Source organism: Bombus vosnesenskii, unplaced genomic scaffold (assembly GCF_011952255.1).
Source record: "Bombus vosnesenskii isolate JDL3184/JDL3185 unplaced genomic scaffold, Bvos_JDL3184-5_v1.1 scf7180000016275, whole genome shotgun sequence".
NCBI lineage: Eukaryota > Metazoa > Arthropoda > Insecta > Hymenoptera > Apidae > Bombus > Bombus vosnesenskii.
In genome coordinates this window covers 430,848-451,488 of record NW_022884344.1, presented here as the reverse complement: position 1 = coordinate 451,488, position 20,641 = coordinate 430,848, and the positions used below count along the sequence as shown (strand labels likewise).

Sequence of the window (20,641 nt, the reverse complement as noted above, 5' to 3'; positions counted from 1 at the left end):
TAAACTACGAATACAAAATACGAACTGGGTCTGACTAGGCCATTGGCGGATTAAACAAGGCGATTTCCATCCTTCCAGTCGGATATCAATTTCGGTTTGAGAATTTGTTAGCAACCGTGGATATTAACCACGCGGATATATTGTCAATGATGGAACGAATTTCGTAGGTTGATTTACCGCAAAAAGATTCTTTGGTTAACCATAGACCGCATTTCAGTCGTGGTTAACGTGTATTTTGTTGCTGCAACTTGTGTTCACAACCAGTGAACACCGCATCTGGTCAGTTGATATATTAACATTCTTCCTGGGTACGTACATAATACGACGATGTTGTAGCATTCGTTCGTTCGACTTGTGCATGCACAACTTACATCGAAATGTAACTTATAATCGTATGTCGGGTTAATGTTGGAATTTTGGGCGTTTGACGAATCTTCGCGGTTATAGCTGATGTTTATTGATACAAATGCGGTTATTATAAGAGGCTACAAGTAATAGCGGCGATCGAATGGTCGAGATGTTGATGACAATGAATTTAGGTTCGATAACGAATCCACTGTCAACGGGATGACGAATGCGATGTGATACACGTATGACTCAACGTACAAGTAAAAATTGTCCGAATGAACTGGTCTGAATAGACTCTGCCTGAGCCCAAATGGAACTGCCTTTATATAGTCCTCTCCCCATCTCTCGGGTCGATCTTTATTTTTAAGGAGAGCTATATAATTATTCCATACCTCTGTTAAGTACGCGCCCATCCTGTGGCTACGTTTTTTAGTGACTCGTTATGTCACTTCGAGTCCAAGCCCGTCGTCATAAACCTTGAGCCCAACTATTTTTTTTTAGTTTTATTACTTAAGTGTAGCTATAGTAAAAGTCTGGACTAGGGTATTAGGGTTTCTTCCAATATTCCAAAAGGGAGGCTCCGACGTCCTTTCATCTCCGACATGTATAATAATTATTTTTATACGGAAGTATAGCTTCTAATTATAATTATAGACTATAACTTTGTCACTTTTAATTACTCTCTTATTCGTGATGATAGAAAAAAATGTTTCATGGTATCGAGAGAAACATACTGTGCTTTAACTGTTTCACCTGACGATGACCCTAAAACGTTGTGTAAAGGTTTTTTTTATTTAATATTTCACACTCGCAATTTGTCCAATTTGGACATTTGGTAGAATTTTTTAGCTGTTTGATTATCATGTGGGTGGCTACCCCCAGCGGGGTACCATCTTCGTGTTTGTTAGGTTATATTCTTTATGATTTGTGTAAAGGTGATATTAAAATCTTTAAACGCGGTTTTTATTCTATTTTTTATTAGATACTCCTGTAGCTAACATCCAGACGTTTTCACATCCCTGCACACTCGTGTCTTTTGCATTACCTGTTGTCGGGATATGAACTTTGAAACGAAAGAAAATTATTAAGATTCTCCTGGTATTTTTATCGTCATTATTTCCTGCATCTAGGCTTTACGATTTTATGAAACACAAAGAAATAGATGCATTAACATTAATGTACAGCAAATAATGTACTAACATTATGATAAACCATTGGTCAGTACCTAACGAGCTAAGCCACTTACTCGATTAAAATTAAACTGATATATCGATTAAACAAGATATCAAAGACTAAAGTATTAAATTGAAACAGTATTAAAACGAATATTCCTATCATTACTGCTTGTACGATTATCGGAATGCATATCGTTCTGTTAAATTTTCGGAGTCACTCAATATTTAATACTCTTATTCGATAAAGAGAGAAACGTTTTACTGATCTAATTTAAATATTTCTCAAGCGACGTATCGCGCTATCAACGTTTTTCAATTATTCCGACCATTAGCTTTTTCCAATAATCTGCGATCATTGCAAGGAATGGCACAGTTAAAATAATATCACTTTTTGTACGCAGAAAGAACATGTAATTCTCTCTCTCTCTCTCTCTGTCTCTCTTCCTCTGTCCGATCGTTTACAAGTAAAAGTACTGAGACTTGCAATTAGCGGTTGCTGCATTTACATATATTCTGCCAGAGCGTTAACATTCTTTGAATGTACATAACACTCCAGTGAGACATCACGCGTGCACTTAGCATATACTGCGCGACACGGTAGTCAGTTTTTAATGTACAATGCTAATTCTGAAGAGGAGCGAGCGGTACATTACTACTACTACTACTACTACTACTACTACTACTATTACTGCTTCAAGTACCGTTGCATTCCACTGTGTCCAGCGGCCACCTTTATGAAAGTGAAACCACTGTAGCTACGTGCGAATAAGCCTTAAGGTGTAACACCCATTGGGTTCTGAAATTTGTGAATAAGCTCTCTGCTTCTTTCTGCTCAACTATTTCATGGAACTGCACTTTAAAGCGTAAAAGAAACTCGAGTGTGAAAGTAATTGAAGTACGCGGTAGATAAAACAAAATTTTAATCGTTAGATATATGATTTCAGAAATTACAGAGGATGGTTTTTACTGGAAGGAACATTAGAAAGGAAAAAGTAATCTTCTTGATCAGATATCATTCAACATTCAACAGTTCATGTTGGGCACACGTGATAAACATATGGCAGGCTATAAAATTATAGAGGGTGGTTGATAACTGGTGGTACAAGCGGAAAGGGGGTAATTCTAAGCGAAAGAAGAAGTCGAAAATATAGAATAAAATTTTTTTTTAAATTTTTCATCGAGACAACGATCTACAGTGAGATCCGTTATAACGAGACGCGATAAAGTGCACGCGTACCCAGCGAAATTTCAAAGTCGATTTTCTCGAAAACAAAGCCTCGAACGAAAAATTTTTATTCTATATTTTCGACTTCTTTTTTCGCGTAGAATCACCTCCTTTCCGCTTGTACCACCAGTTACCAACCACCCTGTATATTGTCGAGGATCTTTTGTAAAGTGAGTGAGATACGAGAGAGAATTAAACACTTGATATTAGGAGGCTGCAAGCTGCTCAAAATTTCGAATGAACGTAATCAAAATGTGTCCTCGGAATGCCTATGTAGGTTGTCCAATTTGAATGAAAGAGACTCTCAAACAGTGGGAACGAAACTGCGTAGGCGTCAAGAGTATAGTATCGGATAAGAGACTACGAGGGTCGACTATAATGTATTTATTCAAGAAGTAGGAAATACAACTGGTGCACGAAACTCGAGGAATTATTGAATAAAGCAGAAGGTGGAAGGCCGTGGAAAGTGCAAAATGCAGAAGAGCTTGAAACAAATACAGAGAGTATTGGGTTGTTCGAAAAGTTTCTTTCGTTTCATAAAGCGATAATAGATGAACAACAATTTCTGTTTTATATTATTTTATTGAATTAGGTATGATCCATTTCGTTATATTTCTATTATTACGCTCTAACTAATATAAAACTAATATCAAACATTGTGCGTCCATTATTTCTTTATAAAAGGAAAGAAACTTTTCGCACAACCTAATATATGGAAGATAATAAAAGAAGAAAAGAAGAGAATGGACACTGAAAGAGTGGATGAGTCATCATATAGCAAAAGGTATGAGAAATTAAAGGAAGGAAATATAGAAAGGGAAGAAGAGTACTTAAATGTTAAAATACCACTGAGGGCAACAAGAACAACAGCTTGGTGGAGACTAGCTGGGAAGAAAACGTTCTATTGCAAGGAAGAAGGATACAACCAAAGAATAAAGAAAGAGCAACTATGCACATTGTGCAACAGGTGCAAAGAAGAAAACATAGAGCACATATTATTGCAATGTCCTTTATATGAACAAATAAGAGCACTGTACTTGAAGGGAAAAGAAACAATGGAAGAGATACTGGTAATACAAACTGAAGACTATGCAAGAAGAATATTTTACTACATACAAGAAACAATGAAGATAAAAGGATTCTACAGGGATAAATAAAAGAAATTTAGGGATACAGGAGGATACAGAACGCACTTTTGTTTACGTGCACATATAATATCAAATAGTTGTAAATCTAAACCATGGATTATAAGAGTATTACTTTGTAATGTTTTTAACAAGTGCAAGAAGTAAATATAGCATTTTAATAAACAAGTGTTCTGTAAATGTAAATAAATAAGTGTTCTATGATGTAAATGTCCACTAATAGGCATGTAAGCTAAGTATGTGAAAATTTAATTAAGTAAATGTAGGATCAAGCACAAAGGTAAATGTGAACTTAATTAACTATATGAATTTAGGATAAGCATCCTGTAAGCATAGAAAACAAAGAAAAGTAAGATAAGAGAATATGTAAATCATCCACCGATACAGCATATAGTTGGCAAATTGTAATAGATGATAATCTATACTGCAATAAAGAATACAATACAAATCTATCTATTCCTTAGATTATACTTTAATCGCATAATCGATTCGTATCTAGATTTCATTTCTCTATTTGCATTTTGCATCGACATCCGTGGTCCGTTCGTTGACATACAAATCGCTGGCAAACTCATGTTTCCTACTACGTTCAAAGATAGTGAAATAAAAATCTACGCGTATCTGTAAATGCAGCTGTTTCTTGTATTTCAGACGACGTAAGAGCCTTAAACGATGAAACAGGTTTTATTTCGCAAAAAATTGTAAATCTTCAGTCAATTCGCTTCTTTACATCGAAATGGATATGTACGATATAAAAACTATATTGATATGTAAATAGTCTCGTATTTACTTCTTGTTGAAATCTCCTGAAACAAATTTAAGTTTTGTTACTTCTCTTCACGTTGCTTCTAATGGACGAGAAAATCCAATCTTACTGCAGAGGATTCTCGGTTTTATTTTAAAGGCATTATAGGACACGCAAAGAAATCGTACTGTCGAAGGAACTGCGATCTGCAACTGTTTTTGCATACAGTATCAAATTACAGTGCTTTTATATTATAATGTTTCATATATGAAATAGGCAACGACAAGTTATTCAAAATATGGGTAATTTATTTTCAAATAAGAATATATTAAGAAAATTCATTACAATATTCATTATACAGGGTGGTTGGTAACTGGCGGTACAAGCGGAAAGGGATGATTCTACGCGAAAAAGGAAGTCGAAAATATAGAATAAAAATTTTTCGTTTGAGGCTTTGTTTTCGAGAAAATCGACTTTGAATTTTCGCTGGGTACGCGTGCACTTTATCGCATCTTGTTATAACGGATCTCATTGTAGATCGTTGTCTCGATGGAAAAATTAAAAAAAAAAATCTTTTCCGCTTGTACCACCAGTCATCAACCACCCTGTATATCAATTATATTAAATTACAAACATCGAAGCGCGATGAAAGCAATATTTAAGTACGCAGTGTACATCTTGCAATTATTGCAAAGTTTGTTAAGGAATAAACAATTTTTTAGTGAAAAAAGAAAGACAAAATCTTCATACAAAAATCATAGAAACTCAATTCAAAACACGCACAGGCCAGCAAGCAACCTAACTAATAACACGCATCATACTGCTGAGAAGAACAGTTGAAAAATGTAGTGCTATTGCATACACTAGTTAAAATTTGTATACGAAACAATGGGATAATGTAACCAATAACAATCATCATGCTACTGACGAGAAAAGTTGAAAAAGGTAATAGTATTGCGTATTTGAATTAAAACTTTTGTACGAAACCATGGGAAATTTCACTGAAGAACAGCGCAATTGTATTCATTTTAAAATGTTAGAAAAAAGGAAATAGTCAAGCTGACTCGAATAATTTTTCATTCTCTATACAACACGTTCACCGTTCCTGCCATGGCGATCCTTGTTTTCTTTTTTTTTTTTTTTTTTATTTAGTTCCAGTCGCAACACGCAGGTACGGAATTGTGGTGTCAGCTTGTGCGAAATCGTAATTCGCGAACGTTGGAGCAAGCTATGGTGTAACCTGAGGCGAACAGCATTTGGCATCATATTTCAGAATAATATTCAAGGTCTACGTCGCCCATATACTAGGTCGTTAATACTTAAAGCTGCACACACAAATATGCGCATTCAACGATACGGCACACGAACGCACTGGAACACTTCCAGAAATTTCGCTATTCACACTCAGCAACGCTATGTTTAACACTGTCTCGTGTAACACTGTTTGATGCTTCCGGGAAACGGACGTGTTCAGAAGGAAAAGAATTCCGACAGTATCGCGGTTGACTTTATCAGAGTGTTACAGTGACACTGGTGTAAAATAAACACTGTTCCACGAAAGCAAGTCTGGGAACACTGTTTTAAAAAAGAAAGTCTGGGAAGAGTGCTTCTCAACGCGTACACCTTGTGTCAGTGCGACACACTGACGAAGCCAGCTGCAAAGCTGGCGAAACGTCGGAATTCTTTTCTTTCTGGACACGGCTCTTTCCTGGAAGCTTCAGAGTTAGGGGAAACAGCGTTAAATGTACCAGTGCGAAGAGTAAGCGCGTGAATCGTGAGAATTTAGACTGTGAAAGCTACAGGACTAATTGTCAGCGATCATCGCTGGGGTTCAAGATTTATAGACAAGTCGCGAACTGACAATTATATATTTTTAAATATTTTATCTAAACCTCGATAAGAGAGTTTTGGACGAATTAACTAGAAAATTTAGATACGTCCGCTAGAAACCAAATAATAACAAATACAAGAAAAAATTTAACGATACAGATACGAAAGTTAAATGAGCGATTAAAAAAAGGATTGATCTCTACTACTTGTCAGACTTTTATTATAATACGTAATATATAGATACTTGATAAACGAAGATTCCAAATCTTCAATTAACAATTATAAAAGTTTGATCAATGTTAGAAGTAAGTTTCTTTGACCAGGATGAAAAGAACGTTAAATTCGAGCAATACGAACGTGGAAAAGATATTCGCAACTAGATCGATTTTCACGTCCAGCTATTTTCTTTATTTTTATCGTTTTATAAGATTGTTTTAAAATTGTGAAATTTATCTTACAAAATACCGATACAGAGACGAGTTATTAATTACGTAGCGAGTTCCCTTGTTTAGAGGGGAGAAAATCTGAATTTCAAACAGTTGACCATAAACACATAGCGTATGGAAAAGGCATTTGCAACTGAATCGATACAATACATATTTTGCTATCCAATTTCTTTTTATTTTTGTGTTTCCTTCTCCTTTTTGTTTTATAAAGCACTCGAACGGATACGTAAAACTTCGTATTTATGAGATTACTCTTGAAAGGGTCGATCCACTTTCAGAACCAGCTCTATGGCATACCAAAGTACCTTATTATCTGAAGACCCAAGGTGTCTCTAGATAGAAGGATGTAACTCTTTCCGGTTATATAGGTGTGCCTTTTTATTGATCTTTCTCTTCCATCTTACACGCTATCCCTATTTTTCCAAAAAGAATCGAGTACCTGTTGATGCATTGAAACTTGATCAGCTGTAAGTATCCGAAGCTGACGTTACGTTTATCACGTTGTCGCAAGACGTTTATTGCAAATATACGCTTCGTGGGAGATTAGTATACAACACGAATAGTAATCTTAAACATAGAATTAGTGCTACACGTGGAGACTAAATTTGCCAAATGTCCAACTGGACAAATTGTAAAGTAGAAATTAAATAATAATAATAATAAAAAAAAGTAGACTCGCTAAATATCTAAATGGCTTGTTAATAAAAGCTGTGTCGTAATGTGTAGGATCCACTTCGGGAGAGGACAAGTGTGGCACAAAAACAACGAGAAACGTTCATACGAACATACATCTCATTGGACCTTGTTTCAAAGCTATAGTCATCTTTGTGCTTCGATAGTCCAACTGCTTACCTTTACTATTTCCTCCTAATAGGATACGTCGTGCAGGACCTCCTCACATTTAAATCCATTAGATTTTTATTTTAGGCCCACCTGAAAGCAATTGTACCAGCGTTGAAGTACTTCGTGCACGTATACAACAAGGTTGCCAACAGATTCAACAAATATCTGCAATTTTTGAAACATTGCGAAATTCTCTGATGCGATCAGTGCGAGCTTTCATACAGATCGTGGGTGGCCATTTCGAGCATCTTTTACGAAGCTGAGCAGTTGCTGAAATTGCATTAGCGAATCAGAGAAAAAATACTCGCAATTTTTAAACAAAATCGAATAGGATATACGCGAGTATGAACCTTTCTCGTTGCTTTTGTGCCTCCTGTCCACTTCTATTACTTGCTTGCACATATATTACACACATCATCCACACATACTACGGTACACCTTTCAGGACAAAAGGTAAGCAGTCGCGGGTTGTTGAAACACGAAAATGGCTACAACTTTGAAACAAGGTCAGATGGAACGCATGAACTTTTTGGGTCTCCTGAAATGAGTCCCGCTAATTATCATACACACTGTGCACATGAAAAGTTTCCAGCAACGTTGAAATATTTTCGTGGCCCGATGTATATCCAGTTCATAAGACTTACTTCAAGTTGGATTACTTGCAAGTTTAAAGAAAGTCGGAATTTAGCGAAAAAATCGTTCGACCCTCCTATCTCATAGAAGAACGGACTCGCGGAAACAAAAAAGAAGTCGGCGACTGTAAGAAGTTTATCAAGGCATCGTGAGTATATCTGTCGATGAAAGGCTTGCGGAACGAAGAAAGAAGGATGAAAAGACGAGAGCATGCTCTTACTTTAAAACTAATCCTAGTTGCCGACAGTTCCAGCGAAGAAAGATTCGTCGTTCTTCGTCTGACGTAAGGACGGCTGAAACTTTTCCGATTTAGCTACTAACCGCGACGGTAAGCCGACCGATTATTGTCTGACGGGCATTATTGCCGCTTGATTATGCCCGAAGAAAGGAAAGCGGCTGAAGGATCCTTTAAAAACATATTATCTCGATATTGTGACCCGCGAATGTTGAAAACTTTGTTTCGTGACTTTTTTCTCAGGGACCAACTACGATCGAGACTTGGATTCATTGCGATGTACACGGACTGTGGGAAAAATAATAGAACTCTTTGAAAATGACAAAGCAGAGGCATTTTTCTTGTGGAAAACGTTTGCTCCTTTAAGATGCATTTATCCTGTGACGAAACAACGACGGCTAACTAATTGTTCAACCAAACAGTTCATCGGCGAATACAGTTTAACAGCAGCCAGTCAATTTACAATTTTTCAGAGCGTTTTTTCTTTCTTCTTGGTGGAAAATATGACGAGGATGATTTTTATTTTACTTAAAATTTCACGGATGCTGCTGGGACACACCAATCGCAATTACTTGTCAATATGCCGGTAGGTTTGAAAATTCTCACAAACTGCTACGATGTGAATCAAGAAACTCTCGAAATTAACAGTGAAAAGTATACCGTAAAAAGTATAATCGTAAAGACGAAAGTTTTTTTTTTATTTAATTCTTTACATTCAGAATTTGTTCAGTTTGGATATTTGGTAGAATTTTTTAAAAGACGAAAGCTTTTTTTTTTTATTTAGTTGTTTACATTCACAATTTGTCCGATTTGGACATTTGGTAGAATTTTTTTAGAAGACGAAAGTGAACGCAAAGTTCTGTTACTTTGATAAACGAACGTGTAAAAATGCGAAATTGTATAGAGCCTAATAAATAACTCAAATAAGGTTGAATTACATTCGTATAATTTGGTTCATTAACAACGAGCAACATCTGCAGTCCCTGTAGAACTGTATCTTATACTCGTTTTAGCACACACAGGTTGCAGATATTTCGTCAGAAGGCGACGTAATGCTCAACGCGAGAAGCAAGTTAGGTGTTTGAAAGTTACCAAAGAAAGGTCTGAAGTGCAGTTTGCAAGTAGAGGGATTTAATGTTGCGAACATTCCGCGTTTACGTTTGCCGAAATTTAATTTATTCGGTAGAGCAGAGCCTCGATTATCCGACGTGAAAACTCGGATAATACGGAAAGGTCTATCAGTGTTCATTGTTGAAGTAAATATTTCAAGAAAAACTCTGCAACTTTATTTACGTATATCCGTGACCTGGAGACTGCTATTACGAAGAAATATTCTAAATAAGGAGCGGTGCATATTATTGTATACTTGAATATACATTATGTTTTAGGTTGCAAGGTCTAGGAACAAAGGAACTAATAAACAGATTTCTATTTATGTTCCCTGTACAACCCATAGACCTGACTGAAGAAATAAAATAGTCAAATTCGAAGATGGTGTTCCGCTGGGGGTAGCCATTGACATGTTATTTAGTAATTAACTTAGAAAATTTACCAGAAGTCCAGCTGGGCAAATTGTAAAGTACAAATTAAACAGAAAACAAATTTTGTCCTAGAAAACACCCCACTAACTTCATTGAAGAAATAAAATAGTCAAACTTGAAGATGGTATTACGCTGGGGGTAGCCATTGACATGTTATTTAGTAATTAACTTAGAAAATTTACCAAATGTCCATCTGGACAAATTGTAAAGTACAAATTAAACAGAAAAAAAATTTTGTCCTAGAAAACACCCCACTAACTTCATTGAAGAAATAAAATAGTCAAACTTGAAGATGGTATTACGCTGGGGGTAGCCATTGACATGTTATTTAATAATTAACTTAGAAAATTTACCAGAAGTCCAGCTGGACAAATTGTAAAGTACAAATTAAATAGAAAAGAAGACTTTGTTCTAGAAAACACCCCACTAACTTCACTGAAGAAATAAAATAGTCAAACTTGAAGATGGTATTACGCTGGGGGTAGCCATTGACATGTTATTTAGTAATTAACTTAGAAAATTTACCAGAAGTCCAGCTGGACAAATTGTAAAGTACAAATTAAATAGAAAAGAAGACTTTGTTCTAGAAAACACCCCACTAACTTCACTGAAGAAATAAAATAGTCAAACTCGAAGATGGTATTCCGCTGGGGGTAGTCATTAACGTTATTTAGCAATTAACTTAGAAAATTTACCAGAAGTCCAGCTGGACAAATTGTAAAGTACAAATTAAATAATAAAAAAAAACTTTTGTTCATTCTCTTCCGATCCGCTACGAAAACCTTTAGAAGTCGAAATAAAACTTACTTAAACTCGAATTATTCGCCACCTATCCAGGTACTTTATTTTATTTTTATAACTCGAGTTTAGACTCTGCAAGTCGAAGTTTATCGTTATGAGTCGAACTTCTATCGCTGCTTCTAGCTGCAACTCGAAGTATGACTATAGCTACACTATATGTGACAATATGCAAGAGAAGCCAATTGTTCGATATTATCTCGCTTCTTCCAACTGTTAGGATCGTTCCAAGCAACATAAGACAACGCAAACCATGTCCCTACCTCTTCGCTCTTCGACCATTCTATCTATTCATGGAAGCTAATCGTTTTTCATCAGTCGAACGCATAATTGCCATTATCTGTCGCGTCTTTAACTTTCGCATTTATGCACCTTGAATAGAACGAGTTCTAAGAGGAAGCTTAAAATAATTACACTCTCTGAGAACGTGGCTGTAATTACGCCTTCGTGCGAAGCTTCTGTACGGTGAATTTTCGTTTGTCGAAGCTCTTTTACCCGGAAATTTCGATAAGCCAAAATTCTTTTAGAATTCAAAGACTTTACACTCTTCCCTCGGGGTTCGAGTTGCCGAGTTTCGACTGCAGTTCGAGGTCGATCGATGACAGTCGTCGGAGTTCGATCGACGGTAGCGATAAGTAGAACATAGGGCGACTATCAACTCGCTTTCGCATAAATTGTAGACTTCAGCCTCGACCTGGAATTTTTTCGACTTTGAAGAGTTCGCTGGTGCGATAAATCGAAAATCTTGAAGGGCTGAAAGGGAGCACGTGTTGGTAGAAAGTGGGTCCGGAGCGAAGCATTTGCATCGAAGTATTGAGAAGCAGGCAGAGAGGGTGGTTGCCTTCACGCAGTGTCGTTATATTGTTCCAGGGACCCCTTGACATCGGCCCCAAGTGTTTCGTGTGGTACGAACCTTTCACAGTTTTGCGCACCCACAGGCGCAAGCCGCTCGTACGTGTGAAAGTGTTCACGGACGCGCATCTTAGTCGGCCCATTTCACCAACAATACCCCTGAAAATCGCACGAGTGCTATGCTTCAAATCTGAACGAAGCACACACACCTCTTTATATGCCCTGTGCATTCCAGCTCCACTTTCCTATATTTGTATGCCAATCTTTGTTATATAGTGCACTATACGACGTGTTCGCGGATTTACTAGCCAGCGTCTTTTCCATTCTTTCTTTTTTTTTTATTATTTAATTTGTAGTTTACAATTTGTCCAGCTGGACATTTGGCAAATTTTGTTAACTTAATTGCTAAATAACATGTGGGTGGCTACCCCCAGCGGGTACCATCTTCGAGTAAATCTTTCCCGTTAGCGATAAGTCTTTTATTTTTTATTCATTCTACGATATTTACGAGGGAATGTTCAATTCCTGAAGGAGAGTTTTCACTTACTATATCACAATTTATCGCGTCTTGGTAACTTGAATTTGTTACAGAGCGATAAGTACCTGGAGAAAGATGAATGGATCGAAGTGAACTACATCTTCGCGATAATATTTTCTAACTCTTCGAAAGTGCAAAAATGCATATGCATTCGAGACAGTTACACTATTTTTTTTTGTATTTTTAAATGGCAACCTCTTTTTCCATACATCGAATCCTCCTACCAAAAAAAAAAAAAAAATATCAAGGTAACATGATCGAAAACTGATTAATACTGATTAGTTTATAAAATATTTTAACATCAATTTTGTAGAATATCATATAAAAAACAAGGAGTGACGTATCTATCGAACATTTGCTGGAACAATAACGTAATTAAAAAGTCACGAATTTAGGGCAGACAAGTTTGAAAGTTCCGGACTGTTTGCAGTCTCGTAGCAAGACAAAAGCATTACAATGACAGCACAATTCTCTGACATTCTGAATTTTTGAAGTTTGCTTCTAATTTTTTCTACTAACTGTCTTTTCTCAATAAATTTACCAATAACTCAAGCAACTACAAATTTTGATTTACGTCATTGTCCCAGCAAACGAGCAACGTGGCAAATTCCACAAAATTAAACTTCAAGTATCCTATATTTTAAATTAATTATTTTTCCATCATGTTATCAAAACTGTCTTCTTCTGTATATTTCATAATTTTTATTGGCTCTCTCCCGATCTATCTTTCACAGTACATGCACGTATTATACATACGTAGGTGTAATTATGTTTGTAAAAATAGAATAAAAGTTTAAAAACCGTATTGCACTGTGAATGCACCATTTAAGGCAATGTCAACTTTTTATTTGTACAACGTGTGCGATATATGTATGCATAGTTTCAGACAGGATGCAGCAGGAAAACTTGATGAAAACCATGTACCCACCGCTATTGTATTCATAAGCATCGAATTCTTTTGCGTCCTGCACGTCGCATAAACAATGTTTCAGTATTCGAATATTCTACATATACGTGACGCATTCCTGAACATCAAACGAACGTCTGTCTTTATAAAGCAGCAGGTTGCGCTTAACGAGCGACATTCCTTCGGTTAAAAATCAGAAAGGTACTTATACATTTCTTAATTTATAAACATGACACGTTTCATTTAAATATTTTATACGTGGATATAATTTTATGAAAAGAAATACGCAAAAGGACATGTCACATGAGACAGAATTGGTTCTTAATATCTTAAATGTATCGTGATAATGACTCGTTTAATATCGACACATTTGCACCCTTCAAATTTACAAATTTCGTAGGAAGTTATGTAATTAATATAAAAAAATCGATACAATATTAATATTCGGTATATAATTGAACAGATAATGAAAGAATTCCCGGTGCAATTGAAACTGGTAAAGTAAATACAGTAAGTATGAATTAGCAAACTGCCAATCTTACATTATTCTTTAGTATTATGTGTATTGAGATTAAGAAAAGAAAGTTTTTGAGCATTCCATGGGTATTGAGAATTATTCCTTTCATCGATATAATTGACAATCCATATAGTAATTTCTTACGTAAGAACAGTTTTTATTTTTTTTTATTATTTAATTTGTACTTTACAATTTGTCCATTTACAAGTTGGACATTTGGTAAATTTTTCTTACTTAATTGCTAAATAACATGTGGATGGCTACCCCCAGTGGAATACCATCTTCAAGTTTGACTATTTCATTTCTTCAGTCGGATCTGTGGAGTGTTTCCTAGAACAAAAGCTTTTTTTCTATTTAATTTGTACTTTACAATTTGTCCAGATGGACATTTGGTAAATTTTTCTAACTTAATTCCTAAATAACATGTGGATGGCTACCCCCAGCGGGATACCATCTTCGAGTTTGAGTATTTTATTTCTTTAGTGAGGTCAGTGGGGTGTTTTCTTTCTAGTCTTCTTTCCAAGGACGTTTGTGTGTTTGCTTGTCCATATGTATACACTACACTTCGTAAGCATCTCTAGGGAAATTTTGGTCGATTTGTAGTAACAGTATATAACCAAGCTGCACTAACAGATGATAAATTAACAATTGGAAACAGTATTTACTATCTTTCTATGAAATCATCAGAATACAAATTTGCATTGCGTATTAAAGAACACAGCAATGATCGATGTTAGTATTTACTGTATATAATAGCGTATACGTTTGCTGTTTAACGTTAGGAGGTTGTTTGGCTGTTTAAAACGTTCTTCTCAATCTGTTCTACAAATTAAAAATTGGAGAATCAGAAGGTAAAGAGTTTGTCAAGTGACAAAATAGTTCTATGAGATATGGCAATTACAGACGCCCGTTTTACTATCAGACGATCATTCAGAAGCCGCAGTGATCAACTCCATAAATCAAAAAGCAAAAGAAAAAAGAAGATAATGATGTTACCAACGCTATTTTTTAAATTTAGCTCGAAACTTCCCGTTACCTATGTTGTCTTGCTGTGATAAATAAACTCACGGAGGAGAGTCATCTGTTTTCCAAAAATTAAACACTAATGGGTGTACTTCTATAACGAAATTGAGAAATTGACAAGAATCTTTACCGCTTTATCTTCAGAGACACAATTATAATATACCATTATTAAAATAATTCCAATTTTATCTCACTATAATTTCACAATCAAAATATGTCTTGTCAAAAATGAGCTAGTGTCCCAACTTTTTTCTGTGCTAGTGTATCATTCGAATTTTTCCAGATATTTGAACGTATCCGTTTAAACAGCACATACTGCATATCCTAATATCGCCGATTGATATAATTTTACCCATCTTCTTCTCTCTGCTGCTTTACCATTTTCTTTTCCTACTACTTTGCAATTATAGCTACTTCGATCACGGCAGCTATTACTAGCCGGCACACATTCAAACTCTTGGCGCGCACGTACGAGCAACGCCTCTTCAATGTGTGTATGATGAATCGTTTTGCCGGCCGGCGGTTCCCCGTGATTACATCGCACAGATTATAAGCACCGTAGAAAATTGAGTTTATTCAAGTAGGAATATCGATCTTCTATCACGGGCAGGTGAACATTCTACGTGCAACCGCTCTCTAGCGACCACGCATGGTATTCAATCACGGTACATCTTGGCAAAACAGCTTTAAATACGGCTATTGCTCTTAACTTGTAAACCATAATTGACGCGCTGCGCTATACTCTTTTATGTTTGGTTGCAACGAAGGAGCCAAGCCTCGTAAAGGTATTTGCTGAATGAATATTAAACGTCTAGTACGTTCCACGGATCCTCACCGTATTTAATTTTGTTCCTTTTATACAGCGTGCAATAGTAAAGTAGATGTTAATTACCCATTGAAATCACCGATGTGGATTTTACCGACATTCTTTTTACCGACGACGATTTACTGACGCCAGACTCGATCGGCTACAACTTTGACCGACCACGGTATTAACAGATAACAACAATGACCGATAGTTTAGCTAATTGTTTAGTCGAATATAATAAGATTTAAATTGCTTGTTAAATGGCAACGATAATATACGAGTAATTTTGTAATTTCTTGGTGTAGAAAGAGCCGGTTGGGAAAACGTTGATTCGCTTGCTTGTCTTGCTTGTTTATTACATACATCAGTTTCTTTATCGAGATCGGTCGATAATTCCAGATTTACTTGTCTATTATGTTGCATTTCTGTGATCTTGTGATTTTACCGTGTGATCAATGCTCGTTAGGAACTTTTTGGCGAAAAATAATACAGTTCTGATTTCTCGATCACCAGATATGACATCATACGATTTCTTATTATTCTGAGGATGGAAAAAGCTACGAAAGAACAACTGCTTCAAAGCGCTGAAGACATAAAACTAAGAACGAACCAAGAGGCACACAATAAAGTGAATTGCCAAACTGTTTTGAGGATTGGGAAAGATATTGGCAGAAATGTATCATTGTTTATGGGTATTACTTTGAAGGGGACGAAATAAACATATTACGTTAAAAACTAACTCACTAAAGAAATAAAATAGCCAAACTTGAAGATGGTATCCTGCTGGGGGTAGCCATTCACATGTTATTTAGCAATTAAATAAGAAAAATTTACCAAATGTCCAGCTGGACAAATTGTAAAGTACAAATTAAATAGAAAAAAATTTTGTTCTAGAAAACACCCCACAAACCTGTCTGAAGAAATAAAATAGTCAAATTCGAAGATGGTATTCCACTGGGGGTAGCCATCCACATGTTATTTAGCAATTAAGTAAGAAAAATTTACCAAATGTCCAGCTGGACAAATTGTAAAGTACAAATTAAACAGAAAACAAATTTTGTTCTAGAAAACACCCCACTAACTTCATTGAAGAAATAAAATAGTCAAACTTGAAGATGGTATCCTAGCCTGGACAAATTGTAAAGTACAAATTAAACAGAAAACAAATTTTGTTCTAGAAAACACCCCACTAACTTCATTGAAGAAATAAAATAGTCAAACTTGAAGATGGTATCCCGCTGAGACTAGCCATCCGCATGTTATTTAGCAATTAAGTTAGAAAAACTTACCAAATGTCCAGCTGGACAAATTGTAAAGTACAAATTAAATAGAAAAAAAATTTTGTTCCATAAAACACCCCACTAACTTCACTGAAGAAATAAAATAGTCAAACTTGAAGATGGTATCCCGCTGAGACTAGCCATCCACATGTTATTTAGGAATTAAGTTAGAAAAACTTACCAAATGTCCAGCTGGACAAATTGTAAAGCACAAATTAAATAGAAAAGAAGACTTTGTTCTAGAAAACACCCCACTAACTTCACTGAAGAAATAAAATAGTCAAACTTGAAGATGGTATCCCGCTGAGACTAGCCATCCACATGTTATTTAGGAATTAAGTTAGAAAAACTTACCAAATGTCCAGCTGGACAAATTGTAAAGCACAAATTAAATAGAAAAGAAGACTTTGTTCTAGAAAACACCCCACTAACTTCACTGAAGAAATAAAATAGTCAAACTTGAAGATGGTATCCCGCTGAGACTAGCCATCCACATGTTATTTAGGAATTAAGTTAGAAAAACTTACCAAATGTCCAGCTGGACAAATTGTAAAGTACAAATTAAATAATAAAAAAAAAAAAAGAAAAAAACGTAGAATGCCCGTATTGTCGATCGTATTACAAGTGTTGCGACATTCCTGTACAAGTTACCTGAATTTAGATGACTGCAACTTGCAGTTTCTAAACTGTAACCGCTATTCAATTGATAATTTTCATGACTATATTTCAGACTCGCAAACGGGCGATACGAAATTACAAAATTACGATGATTTATGTGGAGGCAGGTATACTACGCACGGCTGGCGACGTTTTAATCATGAGAACGAATCACATGCACGTGAGAAAACGTTTTCATTACATACACGAACACTGGCTACCGGCCTTACGATTCAGCACACGCTATCGTAATCGAGCGGTTGCAAAAATATATCAGCGAAAATGTAAATGACTGCGTCGGCAGTACCGTGTCGCACGATCATTTAATGTTACTGGTCAGTTAATGAAACAAGGAGAAACTTGCAGTCCAGGTTGTTCGTGTAAGATGAATTTACCTTTGATCGAGCAACGATTCAAATCATTTCTCATTCTTTTATTATGTTCGCTGAAATTTCTTTCAGCTTTATGATTCTTCCTTTTCTTTTTTAACGTACGTTTAACGTCGCATCGACTGCAGGCTCATTAGCGACGACGCTAAGCTTAGATTGATTAGTAGATTGCAGACATTTATGCAAATTTATACTGTTGGTGATACAGTTAAAAGAGTAGAAGATCGATAGAAAAGTATTAAAGGAAGCGCTAAGATCGTTGAACGAACCAAGAGGCACACAATAAAGCGAATTGCCAAACTGTTTTGAGGATTGAAAAAAACATTGGAAAAAGTGTATATCATTGTTTATACTTTGGATATTTTACATGCTATTTTATATCATCCGTGTTTTGTGCAATTTTGCACTTTCAAGAAGAACAAAAAGAATATTAGAAATGCATAAAAAGCTACATCGTTTTGATTTTTGCTATTTTTAGTTCATATTTATTTCTTTGAAGAAATTTAACGCGTTTGATGCGTAGATTTGCGACTCTAAGGCTGCGTCAGGTTCCATTTCGAGTCTCTGACTTCGTATTTCTGTTATCCACGTATTATCTGCCAGCCATGTCATCTGTTCAGTAACTCCAACATTGAAATACTTCAACGCTTTCAATCGAAAACGCTAAGATCCACCTTGATATTTTGCACAATTGATGCACCTTGGTATGTTACCAACGAAACAATACACCGCGACCTCAATATAACCACAGCCAAAGAGGAAATAGCAAAATATAGCGACAGATATAGCAAAAGAGTCAATAAACACCGAACTCCCTAATCACTGGATTACTTGATACGACGGACCAGATCCGCAGGCTGAAGAGACACTACCCGCTAGACCTAAACGATAGATTCAACTAGTTATTTAAATCAAATAACATTTACTTATTTACAATACTTACTTACAAATTATACTTATCTATAATAAGTATTAACTTATTATAAATAATTAGCCATGTTACTGCGCCACGCCAGAAAAATTACTGAAAATTCTCAACGCGAGAATTGATTGTAATTTTAATAAATATTAAAAAAAAAAAATCATCTGCTCCTTTTTGTCGCCTGATTTAACTGCACCGGACTTTTCCTTACGGGATTTTCTGAAACGTAAAGCGTATGACGATAAACCAATCGCAATTGAGCAGTTAGAAGATGATATTCGAGAAGCTTAGCGAAGAAAAGAAGAAGATAGTAAAGGTAGCTTCCGAAATGTATGAAAAAGTAAAGAAAAGTGACTTTCTTGAGGTTGAGACTTTGTACATAATTTCCAAATATGAATAGATGACTCGTATTAAGAAGGCGTTTCTTCTTTATTGTAAAGAATGCTTAGGTAATATTGTCAGAGAAAAAGTACGCAAGTATAATATTTTGCAAAATTGAAATATACAGGGTGGTTGGTAACTGGTGGTACAAGCGGAAAGGGTGTGATTCTACGCGAAAAAAGAAGTCGAAAATATAGAATAAAAATTTTTCGTTTGAGGCTTTGTTTTCGAGAAAATCGACTTTGAATTTTCGGTCGGTACGCGTGCACTTTATCGCGTCTCGTTATAACGGATCTCACTGTAGATCGTTGTCTCGATGGAAAAATTTAAAAAAGAAAAAGAATTAAAAAAGAAATTTTTATTCTGTATATCATAGCATATTTCAATCTGTTGTAACTTGCAGAGAAAAATATATCAAATTTGCGTGGCAGTCAACGCGTTAAATAACAAAGTGATTTATGTGCCACTTTGTATTTTACATTATAAGAACGAATTAACAGATTCATAATAAAACAGCAAGAGAATAAAAACAGTGGCAAGCATTCCATTCGATATAATTGATCACTGCTTATTCTCATAATTTCCTTCCAATGTCCTTCACGAATGAATTATATTACACTTTAACGCGTATCTTACCGTGTCAAAAAAATTCATACTAATTTCTACTGTACCATTTTATATGTCTGTCGCTTAGCGCAAGAAATGCCAGCGTCGTATTTTTACCAAAATGAATTAAACTCAGTCTCGAGTCTGTAAAAAATTGTATAGGCCCCAACGACAGTCTTATAATTAATAATAAATAATAGTAGTTTTATAAATAATAATGTGAAAGGACAGATTCCAATTCTACCCAAAAACGACTAACGTGACATTTGTACATATCAAAGAGAAATTTTTCATAAAACAAGGTTTCCAGGAAAAATACCAAGTAGTCAACATAAATATAAAACGCGAATAGCATAAGCTTCGATTCTCTCTTTCTGTATGAGAAAATAAATTCGAAGCAGTAGAAACCTCGGTGTCAAAAATTGTTGGAACATGCATTTTCTAACATATTAGGTTGTCCGAAAAGTTTCTTTCGTATTATGAGGAACTAATAGACGCACAACGTTTTTTGTTTTATATTATTTTATCGAATTACGTACGATCCATTTTCTTCTGTTGAGATAAACACCGCGACGTTTCACAGACTTGGTTTCACGTTTGTACGAAGGTGCACTGTTGTAAAAAACACGTTTGCGAAAGAAAGACTCTTTCCGGACAACCTAATATCTTCAACTGCTGATATCTCAATTTTATAAATACTCGTTTTTTCTCTGCTTCATTGGTATTTTTTTCCAGCAAGCCACAGATTTAAGGGCTGCGCACCTACTATGCATATGTTTATGGTCGACTGCACATAC

General features: G+C 35.6%; 1 protein-coding gene across 2 annotated transcripts in view; it reads right to left on the bottom strand.

The window, feature by feature from the left end:
- LOC117242670 (CCR4-NOT transcription complex subunit 6-like) overlaps positions 1 to 20,641 on the bottom strand; it is a 126,099-nt gene that overhangs the window by 36,804 nt on the left and 68,654 nt on the right. Inside the window, exon 1 of one of the 2 annotated variants that reach the window (XM_033509547.1) lies at positions 7,767 to 7,843. The exons of the other annotated variant lie outside the window; for it this stretch is intronic. The gene's annotated coding sequence lies outside the window, so the exon portion shown is untranslated. Of the gene's footprint in view, positions 1 to 7,766; positions 7,844 to 20,641 lie in introns of those variants that run through there. 2 annotated transcript variants of the gene reach the window in all.